This window comes from Sus scrofa, chromosome 15 (genome assembly GCF_000003025.6).
Source record: "Sus scrofa isolate TJ Tabasco breed Duroc chromosome 15, Sscrofa11.1, whole genome shotgun sequence".
Classification (NCBI taxonomy): Eukaryota; Metazoa; Chordata; class Mammalia; order Artiodactyla; family Suidae; genus Sus; species Sus scrofa.
Genome location: NC_010457.5, coordinates 60,662,090 through 60,668,783, shown reverse-complemented (window position 1 = coordinate 60,668,783; position 6,694 = coordinate 60,662,090). Strand labels below are relative to the sequence as shown.

General features: G+C 36.8%; 1 pseudogene; it reads right to left on the bottom strand.

Moving 5' to 3' along the window:
* LOC100519571 lies at positions 3,570-3,821 on the bottom strand (annotated as a pseudogene).

Sequence of the window (6,694 nt, the reverse complement as noted above, 5' to 3'; positions counted from 1 at the left end):
CCATTCTATCTATAGCATAATCAAATATGCCACAAAACAGAAGGAGTAGGTGAAAGAAACCAAATATTTTTGTAACTTGGCAAATAACTCCAGTCTCCAGGATTTTCTCTCAAGAGTCTGTTTCTAGAAAAGCAAGGGTTTTCTCAGCTGATTTCATTGTCATAGAAGTTTGACAGTACTTTTTACTTTCTTTAGAGTTTTGTTAATTAGTGCTGAGTGTTAGCAGACCATACAGATAAGCTGACAAATGACCAAAAACATGTTAATAGAGAGTTGCTCATAATTCCCTTGCTACCAGTCAGAAATAATTGGTACCTTTCTTCAAGCTTTCCTAGGAGAATGACAAATCAAGAGGAAATGACTTCTATTTCAAAGGGTTTTTATCAGCTCTGGATCATAAAGCATGGCAATTTGTTTCTCCTTTATTAGAAAGAAACTATAACAACTGCATTTCTAAAGGAATACTGATCAAAGTTAAGGAAATGAATATCTGTCAAAGTACAAATCCCCTGGCATCTAGAGAATCTGAGGACACAGAGCTGCAAGGAGTCAGCTTGCTCCTTCACAGAAGGCACATCATCTAACCAAACCATAACCTTTGGTATGAAGATGCAGTTGCTCTCCCCATTAGCAAATGAAATAAACAGAATAATCTATCATCAAGTAGAAGTCAAAGTGCAGGCTGCTTACCTGTTGGAATCAAGATAAACAAAAGGAAAATGTAGACTCATTTTTTAAAATTATTAACATAAAGAAATAACCTATTTTTGTTATCCAAACTAAAGGCATAATAAACTTTCATGAAACTCAGAGAAGACTGACCAAAACAAAGTAATGCGTTGGCAAAATCTGGGAAAACTCTGTGTTAATAACAAAAAAAAAAAAAAAAAAAAAAGGACTGGCAACAACTAAATACTTATTCTTCTTGCATGTTTCTTAACTATCCCACTATCCACCTAATATTATCATCCTTGCCTGTTATTTAATATTATGTATAACACATAAAGGGGCAGTTTTCTGGTATTTGGTGCTGTGAAGATTTAGCCTTGCAAGGCCTGGGTCTGAGGCATCTGAACTCCACCTTTAAAAGTGAGATTCTTCACATGCTTTATTAGAATTCATATACTTCTTGGAGAATTAAATCTACCACCTGAGTTAGATAGGTATATTTAGAAATAAGCCTCCATTCTCACTTTATTTACTAACTTTATGATTTTAATTTTAAAATTTACTCAATTTTATAGTTCAGTGAAAGTTGAAATGGAACCATTTCAACATTGCAACTTCCAGTGAACTACAAAATACAATAAATTTTGATTTTAAAAATCACAGAATTAGTATATGAAGTGGGAATGACACCTTATTTCCAAATATCTATGTCTTATTCCAGCAGTACCTTCGAGGTATTATTATGTATCTTATATGTATAGGAAAGCATTGAGACTATATCATTTGGGAAGTTAAAAGTTAGCTACTGTCGGGAGTTCCCATCAGCTCAGCAGTAGCAAACCCAACCACTATCCATGAGGACACAGGTTAGATCTCTGGCCTTTCTCAGTGGGTTGAGGATCCAGCATTGTCGTGAGCTATGGTGTAGGTCACAGACACAGCTCAGATCCAGTGTTGCTGTGGCTCTGGCACAGGCTGGCGGATAAAGCTCAGTTTGGACCCCTTGCCTGGGAACTTCCATATGCTGCAGATATGGCCCTAAAAAGACTAACTAACGAAATAAATAAATAAATAAATAAAAGTTTGCTACTATCACTTAGAATGCTTTACTGAGTGGTGAGGTTTTTCTTTTAAAGAAAAATATTCTTTTTTCAAGTTTTATTGAAGTGGAGTTGATTTACATGGTTGTGATCATTTCTGCTGTACAACAAAGTGACTCAGTTATACATGTACACACATCCTTTACAGAAATGATAATTATCAGTTTCCTGCTCTGCCAAAGGGAACATATCTGATTCTTGTTTTAAATTTCACTAAATTATTTCTATTTTTTGAAAAAGCTTATTATGGCTTGCAGCCTGTATATTGCTTTCTGAAACTACATTTTCCACCAAAGAATGAAAGGATTTTCTTCTTTTGGTTCCAGTAAGTAAGGGAGTAGGGACTTCATCTAAGCAGAATGCACACACAATTTTTTATTACGAATGTCTGATCTCATTCACTTTTAATGAGATTTCATAAATTTTAGGTTTTCTTCATATATACATGTCATATACATGCATCTTCATATGTGCACAGGTGATTTCTGAACATTTTTTTAGAATCCACCCAACACCACATATAGACAATCAATAAGGAGGCTCTATCAGATTTTTGGCTGAGGTAGGGGGGTATGTGTGATAAATCTTACTTTAAAGGAAGCCAGTTAATAAGTATCCAAGTTTATAAAACAGACAACTTGAATTACTCAAACACTTATTGAAAGATTTCCCGTTTCTTTCAGTAGCAAATTCCCTAAGGAGCTTTCATATCAGTGATTCAAGAAGCATTTGTTGATTCCCTGCTATGCACCAACTGCTCTAATAAGTAAAAGCGGAGAAGAGATGAGAAAATTCTAATATCTTCCCTCCTGAAATCAGATGGTTGAGACAAATCCATAAGCAAATAATAATAATGTTTCAATATTTTATATCTTTATACTCTTAACTTTGTCTCCAAAAGAAGACAAAGGTCACTAAGTCACCACAACTGTGGGAAAAGTGCAACATTAGAAGCCCAAATAAAGCATGGAAGAGGAAATAACAAATACACTCCAATTTATAGTCAAATATACAAGAGATTTGACGATGAATAAGAGGAATCTTATAGAGAACTCACATACTGGAATCTGGCACGATGTTCAATCACAACCTTGAATATACATATATAACTAAATTCTATTCTAAATATCTATTAATAATTGCAGATAAATAGTTTATGCTATCTTACCATTTCTATTCTCTAATGGGTTGCTGATTTCAAAAGATGGTCATGCAAATACCAATTTGAAATAGCACATCAAAACATTGTTTTAGGGGAGAGCCCAGAAAAAAAAATTATAAATTTGCTTGTGTCCTCTATTTCCTCATAAAATTGTTAGGGATTTTAATCATTTGGTAAATATTAGACTTCTTAATAAATATCAAAATAAAACATTAGCTCTGTAAAGATTTACTTGAATCAATATAGTTTGAAAACATTACCTCCATGATTCAATCTATATGCAAAACTAAAAAAATTGTGCTTTATGCTCTATCTGTGGTTTCTAAAAAGTAGTTACTGGCTGCCTGGGACATAATAAAAACTTACTTGGACAGGTTTTTTTTAAATGCAACATACAAAATTTATTCAACAAAAGTAACAGATAAAGTCAAATAGGCACTTATATTAAGAGAAAAACTGACTAGAAGAAATTTTATTTTAAACAACTTATAGTAACCTACTTGCAGTTGTATTTAACTGAGCTCTGTTGCTGTGATAAATACAGCTCATGCAGGGGTATGGATGAACAATTTGTTCATTTTTCAAGTATTCATTGAATCCTATCTTATATACACGTATACATTAAATTTGACAAAGATTTAATTGATGATCCCCAGATGCTGATCTTTTGGAAGAGGTCGTCTAAAGAGAAGAATGTGTGGTTCTGGCTCATGAATCATGTAATGAACTCAGCCTACACTCTGTTGGACACCAAGTCTCCTCCACTCCTCTTCAGACATCAGATAGGTTTTGGGTACTTGCTTGGAAAGGTCTCTGGGTAACATGACACGCCAGTACTCATAGTGCTCATTGAAGTACTTATCCAATTAGCAGATCTGCTTCTGGGCCATCCTGCAAGCCGGCGGGTAGGCAGTGCTGGAAGGAAGTGATGGGGCATGAAGAGTGGGCATAGAGGGCCGCATGTCCAAGTCGGACCAAAGCAATGACTCTCGATAGGTGCTTTTTTTCTGACTAGAATCAGAATTCTCTGGGGGAGCACCACTGCTGTCCTTGGTCCTTATAGCTCTTAGAAATAAGCATGTAACTGAAGCCTGGCCATAGTAACTTGATCAGGAATAACCATGTGATTCAAGTCAGGCCAATCAAGGTCACTAGCAAGACTGGCTAGAGCTACAGGGAATGAGGTGCAACTTGTAAGGGTAACGTATATCTTTTTTTTTTTTTTTGCTATTTCTTTGGGCTGCTCCCGCGGCATATGGAGGTTCCCAGGCTAGGGGTCGAATCGGAGCTGTAGCCTCTGGCCTACGCCAGAGCCACAGCAACGCAGGATCCGAGACGCGTCTGCGACCTACACCACAGCTCACGGCAACGCCGGATTGTTAACCCACTGAGCAAGGGCAGGAACCGAACCCGCAACCTCATGGTTCCTAGTTGGATTCGTTAACCTCTGCGCCACAACGGGAACTCCGGTAATGTATATCTAAAGATGCTGGTGGCCAGCTTCACACCCCACACTGAAAACCCCCACTTAGACCGATGTTGATCCAGAGGAAAGCAAAGTCTAGAGATGGAATAAAAGACTCAGATTCTGGGTAACCTCAGTTACTTCATATTCATATTCTGGTAGCAGAACTAAGTGAGTCTCAATTAATGCAGTGTCAAACAAGTATGAGTTTCCATCCTCTCTCTCTTTCTTCCTAATTTCTTTATGTAAGACTTACAAAACTGCCAAAATGGGCACATTAGACTACATATTATAGACAATTATACTGTATGACTATTCTATGTGAGAGAGAGAAAAATTTAAGGGAATAAGTATTATTTAATCTGAGATTTTTTAATTACTAATTTTATATCTGATTTGTTGTTTATAGGTAGGAAAAATCACTGTGCATCTCTAGTTTCTCTATGAATAAAAGATAATTATCAAGAATTTTAAAAATCCTCCCTAGGGTGCAAGAAGAAAGATACACACTTTCATGGTTCACAAGCCTAATTTCAAAAATTCTCAGAAAACTTCAGAGTACATAGACTATTTTGTGTTATGTTAGTATTTAAGGAAAACTCTACTGTTTTCTGAAAGACCTAATTCCAAGATGGAGCCATTCTTCCACATCTTTGTGGCTTGAAAAGTGATATGCCATATTTCACTGATTCCTCAGGAACGTGCAAAAAAATATTAATGATGTTTCCTTGCTACAAATCTCCTATTAGATGGTATCCAAAATAAGAGATGCCAAGTGGAGAAAATAGAAAACAGTGCTGGTTGCCACAGATTATTCTAAGGAGAAAACAAACAAACAAACAAAAATGTCTGTTTTTGCTGATATTTCTCTGGTTGAAAGTCAGTAGGTGAAAATTAGGGAGCAGGCTAAACTGTACCTTCAACGTTGTCATTGGTTTACAGGAATAAAAATCAAATGGATCTTGCCTCCTTTCCAGTGCAGGTAGGATTTTAAGAGTACCACTTAAAGAAGTAAAACTACTCTCTTTTTCAAACCCTCTCCTTTCTGTGATGTTCCCCTTGAGAAAGAATTGGGTGCTTTGCCAAGAACATGCAACATGTACTGTTTGTATACACTGAGTCATTTCTTCCTTTGGTTGTATTCTCCCTCTAGATACAGTTGCCATTTCTTTTATAGCTACCTACATCAAAGGAAAAGAATGCTTTTGCATCCCTAGTATTTGGCATAGGTGATATAAGCGCTAAATGATAGTATCACAGGAAGAAAGATGCACTTCCAAATACATAATACATGAACCACGCCACCTCCTTATTTCAGCTAATTTTTGCCCTCTTTTCAGGGCACTTGATCAATATGTTTTCTTCTTTTTAAATGCTACATTAACCAACAGCATCAGAAAAGATGACTTGCAGCCAATTGCTGCCCAAGTTAAAGCTCTGTTCAATATTTCAGTGTTTCCAAAAATGACACACCGCTTGTTTGGCCTGCCAGTAATCTTGTTTTCAATTTCTGACTGCCTTGGGCATTTTCCTCCTGCCACATATCCATATGAGCCTAACTACACCACATGCAGTGCCAGATGCTAGAAATGCCATGATACCAAAGCATGTGACACAAGGATGATCTGCTCTTTCCCTTATAATTAAATGAGAATACTGTAGGTATATTGTCTCCAGCATGGCCCCATCACAGATGCAGCCAACACATGGCACCACACATGATTCATGTAAGTCCAAAGGAAAGAGGTAAATATGCCTCTTAAAAAATTATTTTTCATCAAGGACAGGATCCCCCTGAGGTTGGTTACCTTGTGAAGAAAAACAGATGGTAAGGTAAAAGAAAGGACATAGCAAACCCAAGGTAACCAGCACTCTGTGGCCTCTGTCCAAAACTATGTCACACACTCTCCTCGTGCTTTAACATACCTATCATTCCCTATCATGAGCTTGCCAGGCAAACAACAAGCCAGGATTAAACCCATCAGCAGTTATTCACCCCATATCCATCATTATTCACCATCATGTTCGGCCTGTGCTCTGAAAATCCCTCAGACCTCTCAGACTCACCAGAAGCAGCCAATGTTTCTTTGATAACTGCTATCTCCCAGCAAATTGCATTCATAATAGACAGGCCATCTGAGAACACTCACTTTCATCTCTGTACTCCCTTCCTGCTAACAAGTTTCTCTCTAATAACCATATTAAAACCAACTATCACACACTGAAAGAAGGCTTTAAAAAAAACTAAGTGCTGCAAACAAGGTTTGCAACATAAATTATAGACATGAGGACATTGTG